This window comes from Pseudophryne corroboree, chromosome 2, assembly GCF_028390025.1.
Source record: "Pseudophryne corroboree isolate aPseCor3 chromosome 2, aPseCor3.hap2, whole genome shotgun sequence".
Taxonomy (NCBI): Eukaryota; Metazoa; Chordata; class Amphibia; order Anura; family Myobatrachidae; genus Pseudophryne; species Pseudophryne corroboree.
In genome coordinates, this window is record NC_086445.1 from 450,604,507 (window position 1) to 450,632,101 (window position 27,595).

The window sequence follows — 27,595 nt, forward strand, 5'->3', positions numbered from 1 at the left end:
GAACTCGCCAGCCTGAGCTGACGAGATTATCACAGGGCACACTGCGGTATTTTTTCACTTTTTTTTTTTTTTTTTTTATATATAAATTCGCCCACATCACATTTCCCATTATAAGTATGGGGAATGCGATATTGGTTACTGAAAAAAAAAAATGAATTAAAGGGTTTGGAGCAGTTTTTCATGAATACTGCTCCAAATGCCCATTAATACATTTAGGTGATACTAAAATAATGTGAAAAGGGTGTGAAAACACCCCTTTTCACATTATTTTAGTAAAAATAATGTTAATAAATAGACCCCTTGGAGAGTGATAAATAGCACGGTAACATGTAAGTTAGGAGCTGATTGGCTGGTACTTTATCTCTGTGCTATTTACCACTCTCCAAGGCCGTAGTGACAAATATTTGTAAGCACAAGTTGTGACTCTCCGCAATGCTTACTGCTAGCAGGGAAGAAGTACATACAGACTTCATGAATCCCCCCCATCCACCAGGTGGTATATTTACTAAAGTGGAGATGTTGCCCATAGCAACTAATCAGATACAACTTAGCATTTATCTAGCACCTAGTAGATAATAGCTAGAATCTGATTGGTTGCTATCGGCAACATCTTCACTTCTATGAACCCGCAATAGTAAATATACCCCCCTGTCGGAGCCATGGAAAAAGAGAAGGAAAATAAGTCCTAAGTATATAATCCTGAGCTAAAAACAACTGCCCTAATATTAAGATAAGGAGAGCGTGATAGGGGGTCCCAGGCAATATTATGCAGCTCATACCAAGTTGTATTATGAAGACAACTCATGAACCGAAAATTTCAGGAAATTGATATATGTAACTCTCCCAAATATCAAAGAAAAGGGCAACTTTCTTCTCCCTTCCAAACATCACCTCCACCCACTCCATGCAAGAGAGAATTAGGGGATGCCAAAGGGACAGAGATTTGCAGCCAGAGTTGAAGAATAGTTTTACTGGCTGCCAAACTATAGTGATCATCTACAACTTCTATTAACTCTCTGAGATGGGGGCAATATACCCAAAATAACGCACTCCTGGGTAAAGGGTACATAGTTGAGGAGGTTTCTGCAAACCATTTAATCTGCAACCAAAAACAAGAAACAAATGGGCAGCCACACAATGAAAGAGGTCAGTGCCTGCCACACAGCAGCACAAATCAGTTACCATCCACTAACAAGACCAGTATGACATTTACATATCCTGCATAAATACTAGAAGGAGTGAGTTAATTCCCGAAGCAGACTATCAATAGACTAAGTAATTGCCTAAGAGATTTTTTAAAGAACACATTACTGCTTAGTTACGAGACTAACATTTTAGACTGTGAAATAGACTGCTGCTGCATTGTTGTGTTATCTGAGATTGCCAGTTTGTTCTCTTTGCAGTGTTTCTTAGGCATGATGATACTGATGTTCTGTGTACAATCAGAGGGCTTGCCCATACTGTAGAAATCCTACAAACACCAGCACGCGTGCATCCTTTCCTCATGTCTATTGATTGAAATGAAACCTCGTGGCACGCTGCCTTAATGAATTATTCATGCTCCGAATAAATCAGGGGATGCCATTTAAGGAGAGCTCTTTTTAGTTCATTGCACAGTCTCTAGAGAGATGAGCACTGCAGCTGAGCCTGTAGAAGCTCATACTGTATGCAGGTTGTACACGCTCAATATGCTGGTGCTTACTGGTGCAGAAACACATTCTCCAGAGCATGTGTCTGCAGTGTGCACTGCTTCTATTGTGCAGTGATGGGTGGGTGTTAATGCATTGTGCAGTACCTAATGCCTTTGTCATGTAATACAAAAAGCTTTAAAAAAGGATTTAACCAGTTTGTATGAACGACAATTTTGTCCATTTTCCAGTGTTTGGGAGCAAATGGTCGATTGTCATTTGCTCTCATCCATTACCAGATTTTTCATTCCAACCAGCCAGATCTGGCAGATAATCTGCCAGATAATTGTATAGTGTATGCCCAGCTTTACTGATAAGTCTGGTTTTCCTGGGAAATATAATCACAAGGGTTCTTTACTTATATAAGTATAAAGACAAAAACCTGGACTGTGGACCCAATTCAGGTTGGATTGCAGTGTGCGATCCAATCGGAATTTTTGAGGAAAAGATGCGGGCGCAGCGCCCTTCCTGCAGCACGTACCCAGCATTTTCTGATTGACAGGCAGAGGCAGTTTTTGTTGGCATTTGCCAAGACCTAAACAAATTCTAAGAGCATAGAAAGATATATGTATTAACAAACAAATACATTATCTGTGAAGACCCGATTCTCTGCTGGCCTCCAACTTCAGAATCAGTCATGTTACTCATATTGTATGCGAGCTTCCACGGAGCAGCTTTCCAAGTGACTGTATATTCCTGGTCTGTATCTGGACCCATGTTACAGTGTTGTTAGAGCTGGGTGGAAGGGCTTAGGGATAAAATGGAATGCAGCACTCAGAGCTCAAAACCAACTGGAAAGGGCAACAACAAATTTAAGAAACTTAGCAAAGTCATGCACGATTACTTATTTATTTAAAGACAGCTATCAAGAGTAAGGTTTTCCCTTGTGTTAAATAATGGCACATTATGGCCTAATTAGCAACAGAATTAGAACTTTAGATCCCTTATCTCAGACGCAAGGCGACTACTGAATTGTGGATAAATAAGCTTTCTAAGACCACCTTCCTTTCATTAAATAAAATCAGTGGTGCTATTTTTGAATCTATCCAAATATGTATGCTTTAAATAAGTACAGAGGAGTAGGGCGGTGATTCAGACCTGATCGCTGGGCTGCTAAAATTGTTGTCCTGCGATCAGATAGTTGCCGCCTAAGGGAAGTGTATATTCACCGTGCAAGTGTGTGATCGCATGTGTACGCCGTGCTACAAATATCCCTCTGTCATTGGACAGCTGCAAATCCGTCCGCACCTCACTCACCATCTAATGTTTTTACCACTGTGTGCAGTCTATGCGCAGCCCAGGACTTGCTCCTACAGTGCGATGAGAACGGGCTGATCGGGTCCGGAGCGGACGTCACACACCCTCCCTGAAAACGCTTGGGAACGTCTGCGTATTCCCTGACACTCCCAGAAAATGGTCAGTTACCACCTACAAACGGCCTCTTTCTGTCCATCAGCATGCAAATGGCTGTGTGATTGGAATTTTCGCACCAGCCTGTCGCTGTCCGGCGATGCCTGTTTGCCAACGCGCATGTGCATTGCGGTGCATACGCATGAGCAGTCTATTGCTGATCGCCCGCTGTGCGAAAATGCACAGCAGTGATCAGGTCTGAATCACCTCCTAGGTTATACAGCAGTTGGCCAAATTCAGTAGGCCATTCTTCTGCATGACAACTTTGGCTCTGAAGATCCAAGCACTGCAGCAGAATAATAATAATAATAATAATAAACCACAATGCGTGCCATCCAGCCTTTCCACCAAGTTTTATGTTCATCACCAGTGATCCAGCCTACTCGGCACCAGCTGCTGCATCCCAGAGTCTTTCCTACTGACTCTCTCTCAGATCACTCCATCAGGTGATTTCCACTTTATTAGATATTGTGCCACAGCAAATGCCATACCCCTTTCTCTTTTTCTTATACAAGTACTTATCTGAGCAAAATTGGATTCTATCAGTTAATAAGTGAAAAGCTACCCTTCCTGCCTTCATCATTACTGCACGGGCACAGCTTTTACACCTCCTGCCTTTTTAAAACAGTTTCACTATCTTGCAACATGTCTTATAGGTGCAGAGGCGGATTGGCCATAGGGTTTACAGCATACTTACCTACTCTCCCGGAAGCTGCGGGAGGCTCCCGTTTTTTGGGGTAACCCCCGCACCCGCGGAAGAGTTAGCAGGTCTCCCGCATCCTGCTCGCACCCTAGTGATGCGAGCAGGATGGAGAGATAACCTCCCGCATTCGCGGGTCCGTCGGGTGGAGAAGGGGTTAAAATTACGCTAATCGCGTCATTTTAGCCCCGCCCTCTTCCCGCGGACCCGCGAATCGGGCATTCCCCGATGCGGGGGCGGGGCTTAGTGATGTCACAGCCCGGCGCCGCCCCTCCAAAGGCACCTGCAGCATTTCCTCTCCGGGCTTCTCCCGGAGAGGAGAAAAACAATGTTGGTAAGGATGGTTTACAGGGAAGAGTCCCGGTGGGCCGACGCACCCGTGGGGCCTGTTTTGTTTGTGGACATGTGGTCCTTTTTATAGACATAATGAATAAGATGCAAAATAATTTGCATATATGAAAATTACTTTGCCACTTAGCCTGTGATTGCAGATGATCGAGTGTATTCTCTGCCTGCTTGGCTGACATATAAGATTGAGTGAATAGTGATTGGGATACAGTTGGTGTAATAAGCAAGAAAATATATCTTTCTAAAGAATTATATAGTGTCCTAAATTCTGAAGGTGTATCATATAATGTGCTTATAATATTTACTTTTATTTATTTTTAACTTCCCCCTTGATGCTGGACAGACATGCCCACTATCTGGAAAGTCTTGGGGGGAGGGTGCTGCTGCCATGGCCCATGGCTAGACCTTACACCTCTGGTGCTGCCCATGTGGGGCCACTAGTACAAATTTTTCCAGGGACGCTTTTTGTTCCCAATCCGCCCCTGTATAGGTGTATGTATGCAGTGCTACAATTATTAACAGTCTATATCGCAAATCTATATATTTTTTAAAATAAAATACAGTACCCCCTCTATATACTGGGTGTGGTTTGGAGGGTCGACAGTGTCTAGGTCGTCCACTGTTGGTCGACAGTAACTAGGTCGACAGGGATGCTAGGTCAACAGGTCAAAAGATCAACATAAATTTATGTTTTTTTGGTGTCGTTTTCTCCATAAAGTGACGGGGAACCCCAATTAGTGCACCTTGTCCCCTCGCTGTGCTCGGCACAGGTTACTATTCCCAATCATAGTCCGCGTGGATTGTTAAGTACGAAAAAGTAAAAAAAAAAGAAAACAAATTTGAAAAATTCATGTCGACCTTTTGACCTAGACCCTGTCGACCTAGTTACTGTCGACCAATAGTGGTCTGTCGACCTAGAGACCGGATACCCTATATACTACATGTAACTCGCAGGGACAGTGGTTGCGATAACAGATGTCCCTGTAAGGTACTTCCTGGGTACATCAGAGAAGTCATTTTCATCAGGCTCATCCTGAGAATTTGACACTGCGTATGCACACACTACTGTCAGTTTCTGGAGCCGGGCGGAAGCTACAGGAGAGGGATCATAAGATCCCTCTCCCGAGAGAATGTCTCCATAAGCATAAAGAGGTTTATGAAATCTGAGGAAGTAAATGGGGTTTGGTACATAGGGGTCTGATTGTAGCTCCTATTGATATTAATGGGGACTACGATCTGCAATGCAAAACAGCCTTTTGAAGGGGATTACTGTGAAATCTCCAGAATTAAGGTGCGTACACACTGGCTGACATATCGGACGATATAGCGCAGGTCCATCTGCCAGTGAGTACGAGTGATAGGTCTGAACGCCGTCATTCACAGACCCAACGATATATTGGCGCATTGTGCTGTGTGTACGGGATACTTGCTGCAGACGCTGGCGGTGATTGACAGCACAACTGGGCAGGCACAGGTAAATGTCTACCCAGTTCATGACGTCCGTTACGGCGGATCGGCAGTGTGTACGTACAACACACTGCCCGGTCCATCTGCAGATATATCTACAAGTGTGTATCCAGCATTAGACTGAAGTTAAAACATAATTTTGTGATTAAAGCTTGATAAATAGGCCCCTTAGTGAGCATTCATTATACTCACTGCACAATCTACATTGTATTCAGTCTGTATTGCAACAAGAAACCCTTTTTTATTGTTCCTAGGATCTAATTCAGGCCTGATCGTAGATTTCAGCACATCTACGGATCAGTCACACTGACATGCAGGGAGACGCCCAGAACAGGGCTAGCCCACCCCGCATATCAGTCCCTGCCCTGTCGCACAAGTACAAAAGCATCGCACAGCGGCAATGATTTTGTTCTTCAGGAGTAGCTCCCAGCCAGCGCAGTTTCTGTGTGCTGACAGGGAGCGAGTCGTCGCTGCCCGGGTCGCAGCGGCTGCGTGTGACATCACCCCAATGGTCCTGGCACGCCTGCGTTGCCTGGACTGCGCCCCACTAAACGGCAGCTGAACGTCGCCAGCTCGCCCCCTCCCGCCCAGTGACCGCCTCTGCCTGTCAATCAGGCAGAGGCGATCGCAAGGCTACGACAGCCGTCGGCTGTCTGCCATGCGCCGGCACACTGCGGCGTCGGTGCAAGCGCAGTTCAGACCTGAACGCTGCTGTGCGAAACTGCACAGCACCGATCAGGTCTGAATCAGCCCCCTAGTCTCTTATAAAGCAGACTCTTATGTCACCAATGCCCCTTTCATACCAAAAACAAGGGTCCAGGTCACTTAACACAGGAATCTCCATACAGGATTAACAGGACCCGTTTACACTGCCCTGTAACCCTGGTCATCCTACCCAGCTTGCTACTCGGATCAGATTCCCGTGTTACTCAAACTAAGCCTGTGACCCGGGTTAACTCAGCAATAGCCCGAGTTGAATCGGCGGTTTCAAAGGGATATAACTCTACTCATTTGTAATACTTGAGGGCCCACTGAAAAAAAGAAACTCTGATTAGTGTCGCGTATGTATCAGGGCTAATTGAATCTGTAAAAAAAACAGACGGTTTTGAAAATTCAATGCTTTGTAAATATGCCCCAAGGTAATAAAATTTAAAATAGTAGTAATTTTTCTTATACCGTATATTTTTGTCAGTAAAATTTTTTGTTCACATTTCACAATACACTGCTGTACTGTTGAGGTGACAATACTTTATAAAGTCATGAAAATATGTTATACATCTTTGTGATACTTGCTATATTTTGCAGTTAGTTTTTTTTGCCCAAGAATCTTTTTTTGAAGAATCTGTATATTAACATTTTACAAGACTAAACAGTGGGAACTCAGAAACCGTACAGATAACGTCAAATGTGCATTTACAACTGAAAAACAGCAAAAAAAAAAAAAAAGAAGCAGGGATATAAGGTACAAAAATAGGAGCACTCAGAGTACAATGCAAACAAACAACTAATGTACTTACCAGTGATAAAAGTAGAGAAGTGAGCCAGTAGAGAAGTTACCCATGGCAACCAATCAGCTGCTCTGTATACTTTTATAGTATGCAAATTATAAATGTTACATCAATGCTGATTGGTTGCCATGGGCAACTTCTCCTTTTGCCGACTTATCCACTTTTATCACTGCTTAGTACATTTCACCCTTAGGGCCTAATTCAGGGTTGATTGAAAAAGCAAAATCTCTCTCTAATGGGCAAAATCATGTGCACTGCAAGTGGGGCGGATATAACATGCAGAGAGCATTAGATATGGGTGGGTTATATTGTTTCTGTGCAGGGTAAATACTGGCGGCTTTATTTTTACACTGCAATTTAGATTTCAGTTTGAAAACATCCCACCCAAATCTAATCTCTCTGCACATGTTATACCTGCCCCACCTGCAGTGTACATGGTTTCACCCATTAGAGAAAGGGTTGATCGCAAAAGCAAAATCTAAGTGACAACTTATACCCCTTTCATGCCAGAAATGCAGGGGCAAAACCCGGGAATTCTGCCACGGGCTCATGCAGGGACATTCCCGGGCTGGCACCTTTCACACCAGCATTTGGAGCCGAGACATCCCAGGTCTGCACCTTTCATACTGAACCCGGGATGGTCCTGCATTTTCTGAAAATGGGCGTCTCAGAAAAGACAAGACCAGGAAGTGCCCTGAATAGCCAATCAGCATCAGTATAGGCAACCCGGGAAGGTGGGACATGTCCCTGCACCATTCACACTGTCCAGGGTCCAGGGATCATCCCGGGACCAACCCTGGTCGATTGCAGGGTTGAAATGCAGGGACAGAACACCCGGGTTTTTGTCCCTGTACCCTTTCACACCAAGAAATTTCCCGGGTTGATGCGCGTTCATGTGTTTTAACCCGGGAAATTTATGGCTGTGTGAAAGGGGTATTAGAGAAACAAAGGTTGCTGTAAGCATATCAATTAGAAGGTACAGATGTGGCTTGTAGAGATGGGAGGGATACAGTTACATTGCCGGCAGTCGGGATCCCGACGGGCAGGATACAGATGCCAGAATCCTGATTGCTGATAATGCCAGCAGCCGGAATCCCAACTAACAGGGGCTATTCCCACTTGTGGGTGTCCATAACACCCATAGAGTGGAAAGAGAACCTTTGTCGAGTACAGCGAGCCACCAGCGTGGTGAGCGCAGTGGGCCCGGAAAGGGCTTGCTGACGCTTGTCCCACTGACAGCATTCTGGCAGCCGGCATCCCATACCCAACGCAGATGGGTGGGGAAAAAGAGGAAGCCCCTGTTCCCAGGTTACAAAGAAGGGATAGTCTAATCCACAGGTTCTCAAACTCGGTTCTCAGGACCCCACACAGTGCATGTTTTGCAGGTCACCCAGCAGGTGCACAGGTGTATTAATTACTCACTGACACATTTTTAAAGGTCCACAGGTGGAGTTAATTATTTCACTTGTGATTCTGTGAGGAGACCTGCAAAACATGTACTGTGTGGGGTAATGAGGACCGAGTTTGAGAACCTGTGGTCTAATCAAATGGGGGTATAGCCCAGTGGTTACACTACATTTTATTTTTTTGAAGGAAAATTAAAATTACTCCTATTCATAATTCTGAAGGAGTATTTTTATCCAAAAGAGGAGTATCTCATTATTGGTAAATAGAATGGTAAATTGCAAGATGATGCTGACAATTCACCATTTAAGCATGGGAAGAATGTGTTACAGCTTGTACGTCAGTCAGGCAAGGCTATGGGCAGTAATGGTTAGGAACTATTTAACTAACAGACCCCATGGTCATAGCAGTCCTTCAACTGCTATTACTTCTGCTACTTACTACAGATAGTCTCCGGTAGCTATTTTTAGAGATTGCCCGCGATTTTATACACGTCAATGCTACCTGGTTCGGCCTCCGAGTGCTTGGTCCACAGAGTCCAAACTTAGACAAAGGGATGTCATGCGCGGTAACGTTTACAGCACGCCTTTTACTAACCCATCCTAACCTATTCAATCTAGAGCACAGGTTCTCAAACTCGGTCCTCAGGACCCCACACAGTGCATGTTTTGCAGGTCTCCTCACAAAATCGCAAGTGAAATAATATGCTTCACCTGTGGACCTTTTAAAATGTGTCAGTGAGTAATTAATACACCTGTGCACCTGCTGGGTTACCTGCAATACATGCACTGTGTGGGGTCCTGAGGACCGAGTTTGAGAACCACTGATCTAGAGTGGGGTTCTGTCTTTTTCACTGTTCTAGTCAGTAACAGCTTCTACCCTCTTGGATGAGGGGGCTGTCTGTGCTGCAGTCAGGATTCAGTAGACAGTTAGGCTGCCAGAGTCAGCGCCTGCCAGATCCGCCATGCAGATTTGGCAGGCATAGGGACCAGCACATGCGCACATACACTGGCTTCTAGGGACTGCAGCGACTCTGCTCCTCGAAAATGGGTAGGGCTGTCGGAAAGGCAGAGGAGGGGCTTCCTATTGGAAGAACTCTCTCTGAGACTTCCTGTACTGTGTGTGATTAGCAGATAGTGCTTCCAATGAGAAGCCACTGCCAGTGATGTCAGTGCGTGTACTTCAAATGGCTACTGGTGGTGTCTGTTTTACTGGGGGCTTTATCCCTGCAGGCCTTAGGTAAAATCTACCACTGGTTAGAATGCTTAATAAAAATGAATGAATCATTTTTCGGGATACCTACGATTTATCAACGCTTATGACGTCGACAGCATAACGTTGATAAGAGAATGCCGACATGGTACCAATGTTATTTAAAGCATGTTAACGGTCTTGGCATTCTAACTTTAAACATGATAGTAATGTAATGCATCATGTTTAATGTTTTAATACAGACATGGTTAACATCTTTTAAAAACCATCAGTACTGCGTCAGCATTCTCCTGTTGACACGGCATGCCTACAGCATAGCTGTCAATTTTGTAACATGACATACAGTATGTTCTACACTACCAAGTCTACAGCTGCAGTTATGACACTTGACTTTACTTCCTTTGTATTACTGCATCTTGTGATACACTTACAGTAAGCCCCTTCAGAAAATGTTATGGGACTGTGGCTAACTCTGAAGTCGACATGTGACCTGATAATCTCTTATACCATATTCACGAGGGTAAAGCATATAGCATGGATTTATCAGAGTAAATGGTTCAGTTGATAAGAGAGCTCATTCTAATGTGGCAAGAGCATCTGCTGTTTTACGTGGAGGCAGGATTTGGGGTATGCAAAAAATTATAGTCATACATCCATATACTATATTACATGTATCTATACGTAATAGTAGACTAGAAATCTGTTTGTGCACATGCGCCTGACCCAGCGCCTACCAGAGCCACAACAAGAAAACAAATAAACAAATGAGTTATTACTAATACCTTTTTCTTTCCTGGTAGATAAATAACATAATGATTACGCACTATGGGCATGATTCAGGTTTGTAAGTAAAGCAAATAATCAAGAAACTGGGCACAATCATGCTGCACTGCAGGTGGGGCAGATGTAACATGTGCAGAGAGATTTAGATTTGGGTGGGTTATATTTTTTTCTGTGTACGGTAAATACTGTCTGCTTTTAGATTTCAGTATAGACACACCCCACCAAAATCTAAATTTCTGCACATGTTACATCTGCCCCACCTGCTGTGTAACATGGTTTTGCCCAGTAGCTTGATAATTTGCTTTACTTGCAGACATGAATCAGGCCCTATTTACCTAACACGTACATGTAAGTAGTCTGCTTCAGAAAAGAAAAGGAAGCTATAATAGTTAGGCTTACAGTCATTAGGTCGACAAGTCTTAGGTCGACAGTCATTAGGTTGACCACTATTGGGCGACATGCACTGGGTTGACATGGTCATTAGATCGACATGAACAAGGTCAACATGGAAAGAGGTCGACATGAGTTTTTCACTTCTTTTTTTTGTTGTTGAACTTTTTCATACTTTACGATCTGCTTGGACTACATTTGGGAACGGTAACCTGTGCCGAGTGCAGCTGTAGCAGAGCGAGGCACCTTGACCGAATAATGGCGAGCGAAGCGAGCCATGTGAGTGGGCGCGGTGCACTAATTGGGGTTCGCAGTCACTTTCTGAAGAAAACGACACCAAAAAAAAAGTAAAAAAAACTCAAGTCGACCTATTTCCATTGCGACCCAATGACCATGTCGACCTAGTCACCCTGTCAACCTACTGCATGTCGACCTATAGTGGTCGACCCAATGACTGTCGACTTAAATTGTGTCGACCTAATGACCCATACCAAATAGATGTAACCCCTATATAAAGATAGTTACTTTTAGGGAAAGAATGCAATATTAACATTGGGGGTCATTCAGAGTTGATCGCTCGCTGCCGATTTTCGCAGTGCAGCGATCAGGTTACTACTGCGCATGCACCGCAATGCGCACGCGCGTCATATGGGTACAAACAGCATCGTTGCTGGGCAATGCTTCTAGCAACGAATCCATTCGCACTCGTGATCGCAAGGAGATTGACAGAAAGAGGGCGTTTATGGGTGTCAACTGACCGTTTTCTGGGAGCGATAGGGAAAACGCAGGCGTGTCCAGGCGTTTGCAGGCAATTCCGGGACCGGACAGGCTGAAGTGATCGTAAGGGCTGAGTAAGTTCAGACCTACTCTGAAACTGCAAAAAAAGTTTTCGTCCCGCTCGGCTGCACATGCGATCGCACACTTGCAAAGCGAAAATATACTCCCCCGTGGGCGGCGACTATGCATTTGCACGGCTGCAAAAAGTAGCTAGCAAGCGATCAACTCGGAATGAGGGCCATTAAGCGCAACCAAAAAAAGCGTGCTTTAATAGTCTTCATTCTAAGAAACACAGTTCATGTACATTTTTTAATAAACAGACTCCAAATTCTGACTTGTTATATTTCGTAGATTGTTTATACAGACTATGATTATCTATAATTACAACCTTCTATATCTTTCTGCTTTTACTGTAAAGAATCTTTCACAGTTAAAGATTAAACTGCCTCAGTTCAAAGTCTAGAGAATGTGAAGCTTTAGTCACAAAAATGGGATATCTACTGTAAGACCTAATGCCCACCAGCACTTGTTTTGTATTATATGGATGCAAAAATATATGCCAGTGTGCCCCTGGCAGGCCAGTTTCCCATTTAGCTGGTAATTGCAGTTTTATCCGCATTTGGAAGAATAGCAGGGAAAAATGCTAACCCCCCCTTGTGTGAGAAGCATCATAGTGGGTATGATTTGACTGGAAGTTATGGATTCCATTTTCCAACCTGTTTTAATGTGACATACATTAATATTAAGCCATTCGTAATTACATTTTAGCTGTACAATATTCATCTAAATACATAGCTCACTACAGATAATGAGACTGGGAAATTAATTCAGCTACAACTACAAACTTTATTGTACTTTACATTAATCTTTTCATAGAACCATATTGATATTTTACAATGGCAGTTAAAATCAATAATACAGTATTTTGAATTACGTGCAAATTATTTAATTTGTGGTCAGCAATCTAAGAATCATGCTACAGTATTTCTAAGGACATCTTCACCAGGTTTCCCCAAGCTTCATTTGAGTATTCCTGGATAGTAATGTTAAATAAAGGTCTGTGACAGTACAATCAGAAATCACTGACTGACGCCAAAGCATCTGGTCTGCGGTGCAATGGTTCTCACAGCCTGACACAGGGATAATTGTGTTTGTTTTTTTCTCTTTTCTTTACAACTGTGGTTTGAAATGTAACCACGGGGTGGTCTTCAGTTTGCCAGCTGCCGGGATCCCGGTGCACAGTATACCGGTGCAGGAATACTGACACCTTTTCTCCCTCTTGGGGGTCCACGACACCCCTGGAGGGAGAATAGATAGCGTGGCGCGCATAGCCCAGCTGTCGGTATGCTGGGGGTTGGGATTCCGGCGCCGGGAGCCCGGCCGCCGGCATACCCTACTACACCCGTAGCCACGGAGTATACAGGCGGTCATTCACAATTGGTAATAGTTTTGCTAAAATAGCAAAAACTGCTACTGATAAAATCGCATGCTGGGGACCACCCAGCATGTGTTGCACTGCCCAGCAATAGGATATCAATTCAATTGCGACCACATTACAAAAACCTCTAAATAGAGGTCGACTCCTGTATATGTAGCGAGGCTGCGTATGCAGGCGCACCACTGCCATGTTTCCTATCGCATATTTCCTATCGCAGAACGAAAATCGGCCATTTGGGATTTTTGCGACATTGCGTCCACCCTTTGAATAGTCCCCTTACTCCACTGAGAAACTAAGCATAAAATTACTGGTAGCACAGTAGTACTGATCAGTCTTCACTCTAACTTATAATTATTGTACAATGACAAAATTATAATTTCCTTACCTCAGGACTTTTACATATGGTTTCCTGATATTTCACAAATACAGTCTATGTGAATTAACAAAAAAAATAGTCCTTAAAACACACAGTACATGTATTTTATTCTTTAAGAAATTCTGCATCCCAGTGGTAAAAGTAACATTGCGGGGTGGTTTCAGAATTTTGCAAATGGAAGTTACAGCAAATACAGACTCATTATACATCTCAGCCACATTTCAACTTAAATCTGAGCGGGTGTAACCCGGCAACAACTTTGCATGTAGGCAGATTTGCGGCTACTGAGAGATGTGTGTATGCAGAGAGTAGTCTGCTTTCAGATTGATTTCCTACGCCAAAGGGCTATAATATATCATAGTTGTCTACCCTCCCTCATTCTGCAGGAGACTCCCTGAAATAGAAGCAGTCTCCCCGACTCCCTGAATAGTCCATCAGTGCCATAACTAAACATTTTAGCGCTGTGTGCAAGAAACAGCATCGGCACCCACACCCCACCCGGCACCCACCCTTATTCACAACAGAGCCAGTGCGTGCCGTAGGCGCGCTTAAAACATATAGGGGTATGGCTTCATGGTGAAGGGCTGTGGCCACAAAATAATAACAATTCATATTACAGTAGTCTCCATTAGTCAAATTACGCCGAACAGTAGCGCCACTACACCAGGTAGAGTCCCTATTTTACACATTATGGCAGACCGTGTCCCTCTTTTTACACAGTATGGTAGACAGTGTCCCTCTTTTTACACAGTACGGCAGACAGTGTCCCTCTTTTTGACACAGTACGGCAGACAGTGTCCCTCTTTTTGACACAGTACGGCAGACAGTGTCCCTCTTTTTGACACAGTACGGCAGACAGTGTCCCTCTTTTTACACATTACGGAAGACAATGGTGCCTCCCTCCCCCACACACATAACCACATACAGAATATGTACACAGCCACACAAACATATATGCACAGTGCACACAGCCACATATATTATATACACATACACACACACACACACACACACACACACATAGAGGCAAATCCCCCCAGCACTCACCCCTGTCAGTCCCCTCTCTTCTCTCACCAAATCCTCCTCATGGCAGCAGCCACTGCTGCTTCAGCTGGACCGCCTCTGCCGGCGTGTCAGGAGGCAGGAGCCGGAGAGTGGGTGCGGGATCTGTGCACCCAGGGAGCCATAAAGTGGGAGCCAGGCAGCCGGAGTGGCAGGAGGCAAGCAGCTGGGGACAGGAGGCGGGAGCCGGGCAGCTGGGGACAGGTAGCGGAAGCCGGGCAGCGGGGAATCAGGAGGCGGGAGCCGGGTAACGAGGACAGGAGGCGGGCAGCGGAAGATCAGGAGGCGGGAGCTAGGCAGCGGGGGATCAGGAGGTGGGGATTAGGAGGTGGGCACACTCACACTGCAAACATCACCTCCCCTTTAGATGCTGGCTGCGGCTGCTGCACACAGTACAGACTGCTTGTAATGAGTCAGTCTGACTCATTACAATGCCGCAGACTTGCCACGACTGCGCTGTGTGCCAGGCACACACGTAGTTACTGCCCTGTAGTCCATCAATCTCCCTGATTGCACCTTACCCCCATTATGCAGCTGTTACATTCTTGGGGGAAAAAAGAAAATCAGATATATGCATTCAAATGGGATCATTATTGCTATTTCCCTGCATTGGGTATAAGATACAATGATCGCTATGGCTACATGCATTTTAAATAAGGAACCTCTTGTAAAATACATAACACAAACAAATCCTGAAAAATATCAGTGTCTTTTCTTCAACAAGTAGATCTTACTAACTTTGGGGCTCATTTCCATTGACAAACTGATGAATGGGGCGGTACAATTGCATAAAAGTGGTATACTCTGAATATAGATGAATATCCACATTGAAGCCGCCATCTCTGCAACATTTTTTACAATTCTAGATACTAGTATGACTTTAAGAACCACAATCAAAAAAATTGTGGAGATTCTTAAAAATAAAAAGCATTTGCAGCAGTCATGTACTGTACATAATTCACCGTACCCTTCTGAGCCAGGTGATGCAGTTGCCATGGAGACATTCTCTCTAATGTAGCCTCATAACTATACATTTGATAGAGACATCAAAAACATTTTTTAATGGTTAGTACTTAGTAGTACTACACTGAATTGGATGAAGATAAACAGAAGTTGTCACATGGAAAAATAAGATTTTACTTACTGGTAAATCTATTTCTCGTAGTCCGTAGAGGATGCTGGGACTCCGTAAGGACCATGGGGAATAGACGGGCTCCGCAGGATATAGGGCACTTTTCTTTGGACTCTGGGTGTGCACTGGCTCCTCCCTCTATGCCCCTCCTCCAGACCTCAGTTAGGGAAACTGTGCCCAGAGGAGATGGACAGTACGAGGAAGGATTCTTGTAAATCTAAGGGCGAGATCCATACCAGCCACACCAATCACACTGTATAACTTGTGATAAACTTACCCAGTTAACAGTATGAACAACAACATAGCCACGGTTCCACCGAAAAACTATAACATAACCCTTATGTAAGCAATAACTATATACAAGTCTTGCAGAAGTCCGCACATGGGACGGGCGCCCAGCATCCTCTACGGACTACGAGAAATAGATTTACTGGTAAGTAAAATCTTATTTTCTCTAACGTCCTTGAGGATGCTGGAACTCCGTAAGGACCATGGGGATTATACCAAAGCTCCTAAACGGGCGGGACAGTGCGGATGACTCTGCAGCACCGATTGAGCAAACAGGAGGTCCTCCTCAGCCAGGGTATCAAACTTATAGAACTTTGCAAAGGTGTTTGTCCCCGACCAAGTAGCTGCTCGGCACAACTGTAATGCCGAGACCCCTCGGGCAGCCGCCCAAGAAGAGCCAACTTTCCTAGTGGAGTGGGCCTTAACCGATTTCGGTAACGGCAATCCTGCCGTAGAATGCACCTGCTGAATCGTGTTACAGATCCAGCGAGCAATAGTCTGCTTTGAAGCAGGGGTGCCAACCTTGTTGGCCGCATACAGAACGAACAAAGCTTCAGTCTTCCTGATTCTAGCCGTTCTGGTCACATAAATCTTCAAAGCCCTGACTACATCCAGGGACTCGGAATTCTCCAAGTCCCGTGTAGCTACAGGCACGACAATAGGTTGGTACACATGAAAAGATGAGACCACTTTTGGCAGAAAGTGAGGGCGAGTCCTCAACTCCGCCCTATCCACATGAAAAACCAAGTATGGGCTTTTATGTGATAAAGCCGCCAATTCGGAAACACGTCTTGCCGAAGCTAACGCCAACAACATGACCACTTTCCACGTGAGGTATTTCAACTCCACAGTTTTGAGTGGTTCAAACCAAGGTGACTTGAGGAAACGTAACACCACGTTAAGATCCCAAGGCGCCACCGGAGGCACAAAGGGAGGCTGAATATGCAGCACTCCCTTCACAAAGGTCTGTACTTCAGGAATAGAGGCCAATTCTCTTTGATAGAAAATGGATAAGGCCGAAATTTGGACCTTTATGGACCCTCATTTTAGGCCCAAAGTCACTCCTGTTTGAAGGAAGTGAAGTAGACGGCTCAAATGGAACTCCTCCGTAGGAGCAGCTCTGGCCTCACACCAAGAAACATATTTCCGCCATATACGGTGATAATGTTTTAACGTCACATCTTTCCTAGCCTTGATCAGGGTAGGAATGACTTCCTCCGGAATCCCTTTTTCCGCTAGGATCCGGCGTTCAACCGCCATGTCGTCAAATGCAGCCGCGGTAAGTCTTGGAACAGACAGGGCCCCTGCCGCAGCAGGTCCTGCCTTAGAGGAAGAGGCCACGGATCCCCTCCGAGCAACTCTTTTTTTTTTAAATCAAGTAATTTTTTATTGAGTTTTGTAACACATTGACACAACAAGACAAAACAACAACATTGAAATAAACTATAACAATTGCCATCAATAAACAGGTATTTTCAGATCACAGTTCGGTGTGCGTGTTAATTCTTTTCGCATATGTGTACACGACATAGAATATCAATATTATTACGAGTGTCGCTCAAGTGCTCAATACCTGCCCGCCCAGCCATGTGCTACTCCAGCGATCCCACATCTCCGTAAATCGAGAGGTGGAACCCCGTATTTTATACATATGCCTCTCATGACGAATTACCTCGTTCACCAACGCCCTCCAGTGCTCCACCCTAGGCACATCTGCCGAGAACCAGACCCTAGCAATAACAACTTTTGCCAGCGTAGTGAGACACAGGACATATTTATACAGTAAGACAGAGTGTGTTTCCTCAAGATCTAACCCAAACAAGCATATACCAGGATCTAATGTAGGGAGGGACGGTGCTGTCATGATCACATCACTCCACACTTTAAGCCAAAAAAGGGAAATCTCAGGGCAATCCCACAGTAAGTGCCAAAATCCGGCATCGGCTGCCCGACACCTGGGGCAGTTAGAATCTTCCCTAAGACCAGCCCTCTGCATAGTAACTGGAGTACGATAGGCCCTGTGTAAAATATAGAAAAAAACCTGCTTATATCTTATACACGGCGTAGTGTATCTAAGGGAGCTCATAATCTGGAGCCACTGCTCATGGGACAAGCGCCCCAAATCAGTCTCCCATTTAATACGGAGATTATTTAATAGATCGGGGTAGCTTCTATTATTTAAAGCAGCATATATGGTAGACACCCTCCCCCTCTGACTCAGAGAAGTAAGCATCGTCCTAACAGGTGAGTCAACAATCAGTGGTGGGCCATGAGGGAATTGAGTTTGTACAGCATGTCTAAGCCGAAAATACCGGAACAGAGCAGTATTAGGTACATCAAATTCGATCTTCAGTTGCTGAAATGACTTCAGCACTCCATCGTGGTACAGCTGACCCAGCGCCACGACACCCCTAGCAATCCATATATTATCTAGCGACATCTCATATAGCTCAGGGTATGCACTATTGAACCACAATGGAGTACCGGCATCATGTCCCTCCCAATCATATAAAGTGTGTGCATAGCGCCAGATGAGCAAGGCTTGACGCAACAGGGGAGGCAAGCCAGGCGCTGAGAGACCAGAGAGGAGAAGCTGAAGAGGAGAAAGAGAGAAAGTAGGAGAGCACTCCGCCCGCTCAGCCAGAAACCCCCTCACCGTAGTACCTAGAGAATCCCCGATCCATTCACTCAGATGAGACAGCTGAGCCGCTACATAGTATAGTCTGAGATCAGGGAGACTTGCCCCGCCGGACATCTGAGATCTGCATAATGTCCTGATAGAGACTCTCGCTGGCCTGCCACCCCATATAAATGAGGACAGAACGCCCTCTATAACAGTAAAGATCTTCTTGGGGAGGTATACCGGAGAATTGTGTAGAGCATAAAGGAATTTTGGCTGCATCACCATTTTAAATAGATTAACCCGACCCAGGACAGACAACGGTAGTTTTTTCCAGCTATGAGCCTTCTCTTTAAATGTCGCTAGAATGGGGTCAATATTTTGGGCCACATAGCTACGCGCCATAGGAGTAATCCAGATGCCTAAATACTTGAACCGCAATGTCCATTGCAAAGGATACGCCCCCTGTGTATTTTCCGGGAGAAGGCCAGAGATGGGGAAAATGTGGGATTTGTCCCAGTTAATTAGTAGACCGGAAAAGATACCAAAATTTTCCACTACCTGTAACACTGCTTGTAGGGAGTCATCAGAGTCTTGCAAAAAAAGAAGCATGTCATCCGCGTATAGCGCTACCACATCCACATGACCCCCAATCTCAACGCCCCTGACCCTACCATTACTGCGCAGCAGGCCGGCCAACGGCTCCACGGCGATTGCAAACAGTGCAGGAGATAGGGGGCAACCCTGTCGAGTGCCCCTCTCCAACGCAAAAAGCTCAGACGTGAAACCATTAGCCGTCACCCGAGCCACAGGCAAGGAATACAACAACTGGATAAAGCTAATAAATCGAGGGCCAAAAGCAAATTTCTCCAGCACCCCCCACAGGTACCTCCATTCTACGGAGTCGAACGCTTTGGCCGCATCAAGGGACACCACCACCGCGTCCGACCCCACCACATCACCCCTCTGGAGATGACAGAACAGTCTACGCAAATTTTGGGCCGTGGACTTACCTGGCATAAAGCCAGTCTGGTCCGGGTGAATTATTGTTGCAATTACCAAATTCAATCGAGATGCCAAGATTTTTGCCAGTATCTTGACATCAGTATTGAGGAGGGAAATGGGTCGATAAGACTCGGGGAGCAGGGGGTCCTTCCCTGGTTTCAACAGGACAATTATATTGGCCTCGGCCATAGAGCGCGGGAGAGCCCTACCCTCTAAGAGTAAGTCAAACAATTGTAGGAGATAGGGGGCAAAAAACGTACTGTATTTTTTATAGACTTCCCCCGGAAGCCCATCGGATCCCGGTGCCTTAGACGCCGGGAGAGACAGGATCGCAGCCTCCACTTCTTCCAACGTGATAGGTGCATCCAAAGCCCCCGAGTCCTCCCGGGACAAGCATGGCAAGGTCAACTGGGCCAAAAAATCCCGAAGCTGATCGTCAGAGTAGCTGGCTCGGGAGGCACAGAGCGAGGAGTAATAACTACGGAACGTCTCCGCCACCATTGATCCAGAGTAACACAATTGGCCAGCAGAGTTCTTCACACACTGAATTACAGTTCTAGGGGAATCGGACCGGGCCAAAAAAGCCAAGTAGCTGCCATTCATCTCCGCCCGAAAATACTGCTCATGTCCTGCAAAAAGGAGTCTACGCCTGGATTTCTCAAATAAACAATCCGACCACTCGCTCTGCGCGCTCTTCCACAACAGCTCATCAGATCGCAGATGGGTAATAAGGTATTGAGACTCCAACTGCCGGCACAAAGACTCCAACCGCACCTCTTCCCTCTTACTAAACGCTTTAACTTCAGAGATCCGCTTTATAAAGGAGCCTCGCAAAAACGCTTTAAAAGCATCATGTTTTAGCCGCAGATCACTGAATAGTAAATTGTCTTCCTGGAACCCTTCCCAAGCGGCAATCAGGTCTGCACCCTCCCCCAGCAAAGTCAACCAAAAGGGGTTAAGCTTCCACATTTTTGCACCCCGCTCCCAACCAATATTAACTGTAACTAAAACAGGAGAGTGATCCAATATACCCCTAGGGAGATAATCTACCGCCAGCACGTCCGGGGACAGATCAGGAGAAACCAAAACCAAATCAATACGGGAAAAAGCATGATGGGTAGCGGACTGACAGGAGAAGTGAGTAGCTGTGGGATTACGACATCTCCATACATCCTCCAGCCCCAGCTCCCCCACCAGTCTTGCGAACGGGGTAGGGGACGCTAGGGGAGGGGAGGACGCGACAGACTCCCTCCACCTGTCCATACCACCATCCATAACATTGTTGAAATCCCCTAGGCATATTACAGCGGTAGCAGGGGACCGGGCCAGGAATCCGGCAGCATGACGGAGAACCTCATTATTATATGGCGGGGGGACATATACTGCTAATACATGGAACAATCTGCAGTTGATATGGGCTCGTAGGAAGACGTATCTGCCATATTGGTCAGTTTCACAGTCATCCAGGTGAAATTGTACGGACTTTCTAATCATTACAGAAACGCCTCTGGCACTGCTAGAGAAAGTGGAATGATACACGTGACTAACCCATGGTTTTTTAAGTGCCAACACCCTACCTCCATGCAAATGTGTTTCAGAAAGACAAATTATGTCCGCCTGGTATTTTTTAACCTGAGTCAGGACCAACGATCTTTTAATTTTCTCATTCAATCCCCGAACATTCCAGCTGAGCAGACGAAGCCCCTCAGAAACAGCAGACATGGAAATTATAGAAGGAAGGTGCAACAGGATAGATTAAAGAGACATACATCAAAACCTGGCATCGCAGCAGAGCAAGGCTGAGCAAACAATAAACAGGGACAAGAGCAACCAGTCCCCCTACGCCCCAGGAGACAAAAGAGCACAGAGCAGTATCGTACGGATATAGCGTGTCATTGCACAGTACGCACAGAACTAAAAAGTGATGGCTTAGAAAAAAAAAAAAAACTAACCCCCCCCGCACCCACCCTGTATCACCTCGCAAACTTAAGGCATACCTGGATCCCATAACTCCCATTAAGTAACCAAACTAAGGGATAAGGGCCTAACCAAAGAACCTTAGGAAAAGCCCCTACACTATTTTCGGCAAGAGCTCTCCACAACTTGTAGAAGGAAGTAGTACCCCAACCCTGAAAAAAAAAGAAAAAACAACATAGCTAGGCACATGCCCCATTATAAAGCATCAAACAGTAGTAAAACAATGTGGGGCTGACCGTTACCGCCATATCATAACGATGCATAGCAAGCAATACCATAATTTTGCCCCATTTCTATTCGCCCCACATCGCATATATCCCCACAGTGCATTTATATTCACAGGAATATGCATCAGATAAATAGAAACAGCGGTGCAAGAAGAATGAAATCAACATCTGAGCAACAACACATCATCAAGGAGAACGTGGTTGACGTTCCAGCCATGCACCAGCATCTTGAGGAGATGTAAAAAAATAAGAATTTACTTACCGATAATTCTATTTCTCGGAGTCCGTAGTGGATGCTGGGGTTCCTGAAAGGACCATGGGGAATAGCGGCTCCGCAGGAGACAGGGCACAAAAAGTAAAGCTTTACGATCAGGTGGTGTGTACTGGCTCCTCCCCCTATGACCCTCCTCCAAGCCTCAGTTAGGTACTGTGCCCGGACGAGCGTACACAATAAGGAAGGATTTTGAATCCCGGGTAAGACTCATACCAGCCACACCAATCACACTGTACAACCTGTGATCTGAACCCAGTTAACAGTATGATAACAGCGGAGCCTCTGAAAAGATGGCTCACAACAATAATAACCCGATTTTTGTAACTATGTACAAGTATTGCAGACAATCCGCACTTGGGATGGGCGCCCAGCATCCACTACGGACTCCGAGAAATAGAATTATCGGTAAGTAAATTCTTATTTTCTCTATCGTCCTAGTGGATGCTGGGGTTCCTGAAAGGACCATGGGGATAATACCAAAGCTCCCAAACGGGCGGGAGAGTGCGGATGACTCTGCAGCACCGAATGAGAGAACTCCAGGTCCTCCTTAGCCAGGGTATCAAATTTGTAGGATTTTACAAACGTGTTTTCCCCTGACTAAATAACCGCTCGGCAAAGTTGTAAAGCCGAGACTCCTCGGGCAGCCGCCCAAGATGAGCCCACCTTCCTTGTGGAATGGGCATTTACATATTTTGGCTGTGGCAGGCCTGCCACAGAATGTGCAAGCTGAATTGTATTACACATCCAACTAGCAATAGTCTGCTTAGAAGCAAGAGCACCCAGTTTGTTGGGTGCATACAGGATAACAGCAAGTCAGTTTTCCTGACTCCAGCCGTCCTGGAACATATTTTCAGGGCCCTGACAACATCTAGCAACTTGGAGTCCTCCAAGTCCCTAGTAGGTGCAAGGCACCACAATAAGCTGGTTCAGGTGAAACACTGACACCACCTTAGGGAGAGAACTGGGGACGAGTCCGCAGCTCTGCCCTGTCCGAATGGACAAACAGATATGGGCTTTTTTGAGAAAAAACCACCAATTTGACACTCGCCTGGTCCAGGCCAGGGCCAAGAGCATGGTCACTTTTCATGTGGGATGCTTCAAATCCACAAATTTGACTGGTTTTAAACCAATGTGATTTGAGGAATCCCAGAACTACGTTGAGATCCCACAGTGCCACTGGAGGCACAAAAGGGGGTTGTATATGCAATACTCCCTTGACAAACTTCTGGACTTCAGGAACTGAAGCCAATTCTTTCTGGAAGAAAATCGACAGGGCCGAAATTTGAACCTTAATGGACCCCAATTTGAGGCCCATAGACACTCCTGTTTGCAGGAAATGCAGGAAACGACCGAGTTGAAATTTCTTTGTGGGGCCTTCCTGGCCTCACACCACGCAACATATTTTCGCCACATGTGGTGATAATGTTGTGCGGTCACCTCCTTTCTGGCTTTGACCAGGGTAGGAATGACCTCTTCCGGAATGCCTTTTTCCCTTAGGATCCGGCGTTCCACCGCCATGCCGACAAACGCAGCTGCGGTAAGTCTTGGAACAGACATGGTACTTGCTGAAGCAAGTCCCTTCTTAGCGGCAGAGGCCATAAGACCTCTGTAAGCATCTCTTGAAGTTCCGGGTACCAAGTCCTTCTTGGCCAATCCGGAGCCATGAGTATAGTTCTTACTCCTCTACGTCTTATAATTCTCAGCACCTTAGGTATGAGAAGGAGAGGAGGGAACACATACACCGACTGGTACACCCACGGTGTTACCAGAACGTCCACAGCTATTGCCTGAGGGTCTCTTGACCTGGCGCAATACCTGTCCCGTTTTTTGTTCAGACGGGACGCCATCATGTCCACCTTTGGTATTTCCCAACGGTTTACAATCATGTGGAAAAAACTTCCCGATGAAGTTTCCACTCTCCCGGGTGGAGGTCGTGCCTGCTGAGGAAGTCTGCTTCCCAGTTTCCATTCCCGGGATGAAACACTGCTGACAGTGCTATCACATGATTTTCCGCCCAGCGAAAAGTCCTTGCAGTTTTTGCCATTGCCCTCCTGCTTCTTGTGTCGCCCTGTCTGTTTACGTGGGCGACTGCCGTGATGTTTTTCCCACTGGATCAATACCGGCTGACCTTGAAGCAGAGGTCTTGCTAAGCTTAGAGCATTATAAATTTACCCTTAGCTCCAGTATATTTATGTGGAGAAAAGTCTCCAGACTTGATCACACTCCCTGGAAATTTTTTCCTTGTGTGACTGCTCCCCAGCCTCTCGGGCTGGGCTCCGTGGTCACCAGCATCCAATCCTGAATGCCGAATCTGCGGCCCTCTAGAAGATGAGCACTCTATAACCACCACAGGAGAGACACCCTTGTCCTTGGATATAGGGTTATCCGCTGATGCATCTGAAGATGCGATCCGGACCATTTGTCCAGCAGATCCCACTGAAAAGTTCTTGCGTGAAATCTGCCGAATGGAATTGCTTCGTAGGAAGCCACCATTTTTACCAGGACCCTTGTGCAATGATGCACTGTTTTTAGGAGGTTCCTGACTAGCTCGGATAACTCCCTGGCTTTCTCTTCCGGGAGAAACACCTTTTTCTGGACTGTGTCCAGAATCATCCCTAGGCACAGCAGACGTGTCGTCGGGATCAGCTGCGATTTTGGAATATTTAGAATCCACCCGTGCTGTTGTAGCAGTATCCGAGATAGTGCTACTCCGACCTCCAACTGTTCCCTGGACTATGCCCTTATCAGGAGATCGTCCAAGTAAGGGATAATTAAGACGCCTTTTCTTCGAAGAAGAATCATCATTTCGGCCATTACCTTGGTAAAGACCCGGGGTGCCGTGGACAATCCAAACGGCAGCGTCTGAAACTGATAGTGACAGTTCTGCACCACGAACCTGAGGTACCCTTAGTGAGAAGGGCAAATTTGGGACATAGAGGTAAGCATCCCTGATGTCCCGGGACACTATATAGTCCCCTTCTTCCTGGTTCGTTATCACTGCTCTGAGTGACTCCATCTTGATTTGAACCTTTGTAAGTGTTCAAAAAATTTTTTAGAATAAGTCTCACCTAGCCTTCTGGCTTCAGTACCACAATATAGTGTGGAATAATACCCCTTTTCTTGTAGTAGGAGGGGTAATTTAATTATCACCTGCTGGGAATACAGCTTGTGAATTTTTTTCCCATACTGCCTCCTTGTCGGAGGGAGACCTTGGTAAAGCAGACTTCAGGAGCCTGCGAAGGGGAAACGTCTCGACATTCCAATCTGTACCCCTGGGATACTACTTGTAGGATCCAGGGGTCCTGTACAGTCTCAGCGCCATGCTGAGAACTTGTCAGAAGCGGTGGAACGCTTCTGTTCCTGGGAATGGGCTGCCTGCTGCAGTCTTCTTCCCTTTCCTCTATCCCTGGGCAGATATGATCTTATAGGGACGAAAGGACTGAGGCTGAAAAGACGGTGTCTTTTTCTGCAGAGATGTGACTTAGGGTAAAAACGGTGGATTTTCCAGCAGTTGCCGTGGCCACCAGGTCCGATGGACCGACCCCAAATAACTCCTCTTCCTTTATACGGCAATACACCTTTGTGCCGTTTGGAATCTGCATCACCTGACCACTGTCGTGTCCATAACATCTTCTGGCAGATATGGACATCGCATTTACTCTTGATGCCAGAGTGCAAATATCCCTCTGTGCATCTCGCATATATAGAAATGCATCCTTTAAATGCTCTATAGTCAATAAAATACTGTCCCTGTCAAGGGTATCAATATTTTTAGTCAGGGAATCCGACCAAGCCACCCCAGCTCTGCACATCCAGGCTGAGGCGATCGCTGGTCGCAGTATAACACCAGTATGTGTGTATATACTTTTTATGATATTTTCCAGCCTCCTGTCAGCTGGTCCTTGAGGACGGCCCTATCTATAGACGGTACCGCCACTTGTTTTGATAAGCGTGTGAGCGCCTTATCCACCCTAAGGGGTGTTTCCCAACGCGCCCTAACTTCTGGCGGGAAAGGGTATACCGCCCATAATTTTCTATCGGGGGGAACCCACGCATCATCACACACTTTATTTAATTTATCTGATTCAGGAAAAACTACGGTAGTTTTTTCACATCCCACATAATACCCTCTTTTGTGGTACTTGTAGTATCAGAAATATGTAACACCTCCTTCATTGCCTTTAACGTGTGGCCCTAATAAGGAATACGTTTGTTTATTCACCGTCGACACTGGATTCAGTGTCCCTGTCTGTGTCTGTGTCGACCGACTAAAGTAAACGGGCGTTTTAAAAAACCCCTGACGGTGTTTTTGAGACGTCTGGACCGGTACTAATTGTTTGTCGGCCGTCTCATGTCGTCAACCGACCTTGCAGCGTGTTGACATTATCACGTAATTCCCTAAATAAGCCATCCATTCCGGTGTCGACTCCCTAGAGAGTGACATCACCATTACAGGCAATTGCTCCGCCTCCTCACCAACATCGTCCTCATACATGTCGACACACACGTACCGACACACAGCACACACACAGGGAATGCTCTGATAGAGGACAGGACCCACTAGCCCTTTGGAGAGACAGAGGGAGAGTTTGCCAGCACACACCAAAAACGCTATAATTATATAGGGACAACCTTATATAAGTGTTTTCCCTTATAGCATCTTTTTTATATATTTCTAACGCCAAATTAGTGCCCCCCCTCTCTGTTTTAACCCTGTTTCTGTAGTGCAGTGCAGGGGAGAGCCTGGGAGCCTTCCCTCCAGCCTTTCTGTGAGGGAAAATGGCGCTGTGTGCTGAGGAGATAGGCCCCGCCCCTTTTTCGGCGGCCTCGTCTCCCGCTCTTAACGGATTCTGGCAGGGGTTAAATATCTCCATATAGCCTCCGGAGGCTATATGTGAGGTATTTTTAGCCAAAATAGGTTTTCATTTGCCTCCCAGGGCGCCCCCCTCCCAGCGCCCTGCACCCTCAGTGACTGCCGTGTGAAGTGTGCTGAGAGGAAAATGGCGCACAGCTGCAGTGCTGTGCGCTACCTTTAGAAGACTGAGGAGTCTTCTGCCGCCGATTCTGGACCTCTTCTTACTTCAGCATCTGCAAGGGGGCCGGCGGCAAGGCTCCGGTGACCATCCAGGCTGTACCTGTGATCGTCCCTCTGGAGCTGATGTCCAGTAGCCAAGAAGCCAATCCATCCTGCACGCAGGTGAGTTCACTTCTTCTCCCCTAAGTCCCTCGTTGCAGTGATCCTGTTGCCAGCAGGACTCACTGTAAAATAAAAAACCTAAGCTAAACTTTTCTATGCAGCTCTTTAGGAGAGCCACCTAGATTGCACCCTTCTCGGCCGGGCACAAAAATCTAACTGGGGCTTGGAGGAGGGTCATAGGGGGAGGAGCCAGTACACACCACCTGATCGTAAAGCTTTACTTTTTGTGCCCTGTCTCCTGCGGAGCCGCTATTCCCCATGGTCCTTTCAGGAACCCCAGCATCCACTAGGACGATAGAGAAAATGAGTGGT

General features: G+C 46.1%; 1 protein-coding gene across 2 annotated transcripts in view; it reads right to left on the reverse strand.

Annotated features, from left to right (window-relative positions):
• The window catches only part of SPNS2 (SPNS lysolipid transporter 2, sphingosine-1-phosphate), a 272,325-nt gene that overhangs the window by 158,230 nt on the left and 86,500 nt on the right, over window positions 1–27,595 (reverse strand). The window lies entirely within an intron of this gene.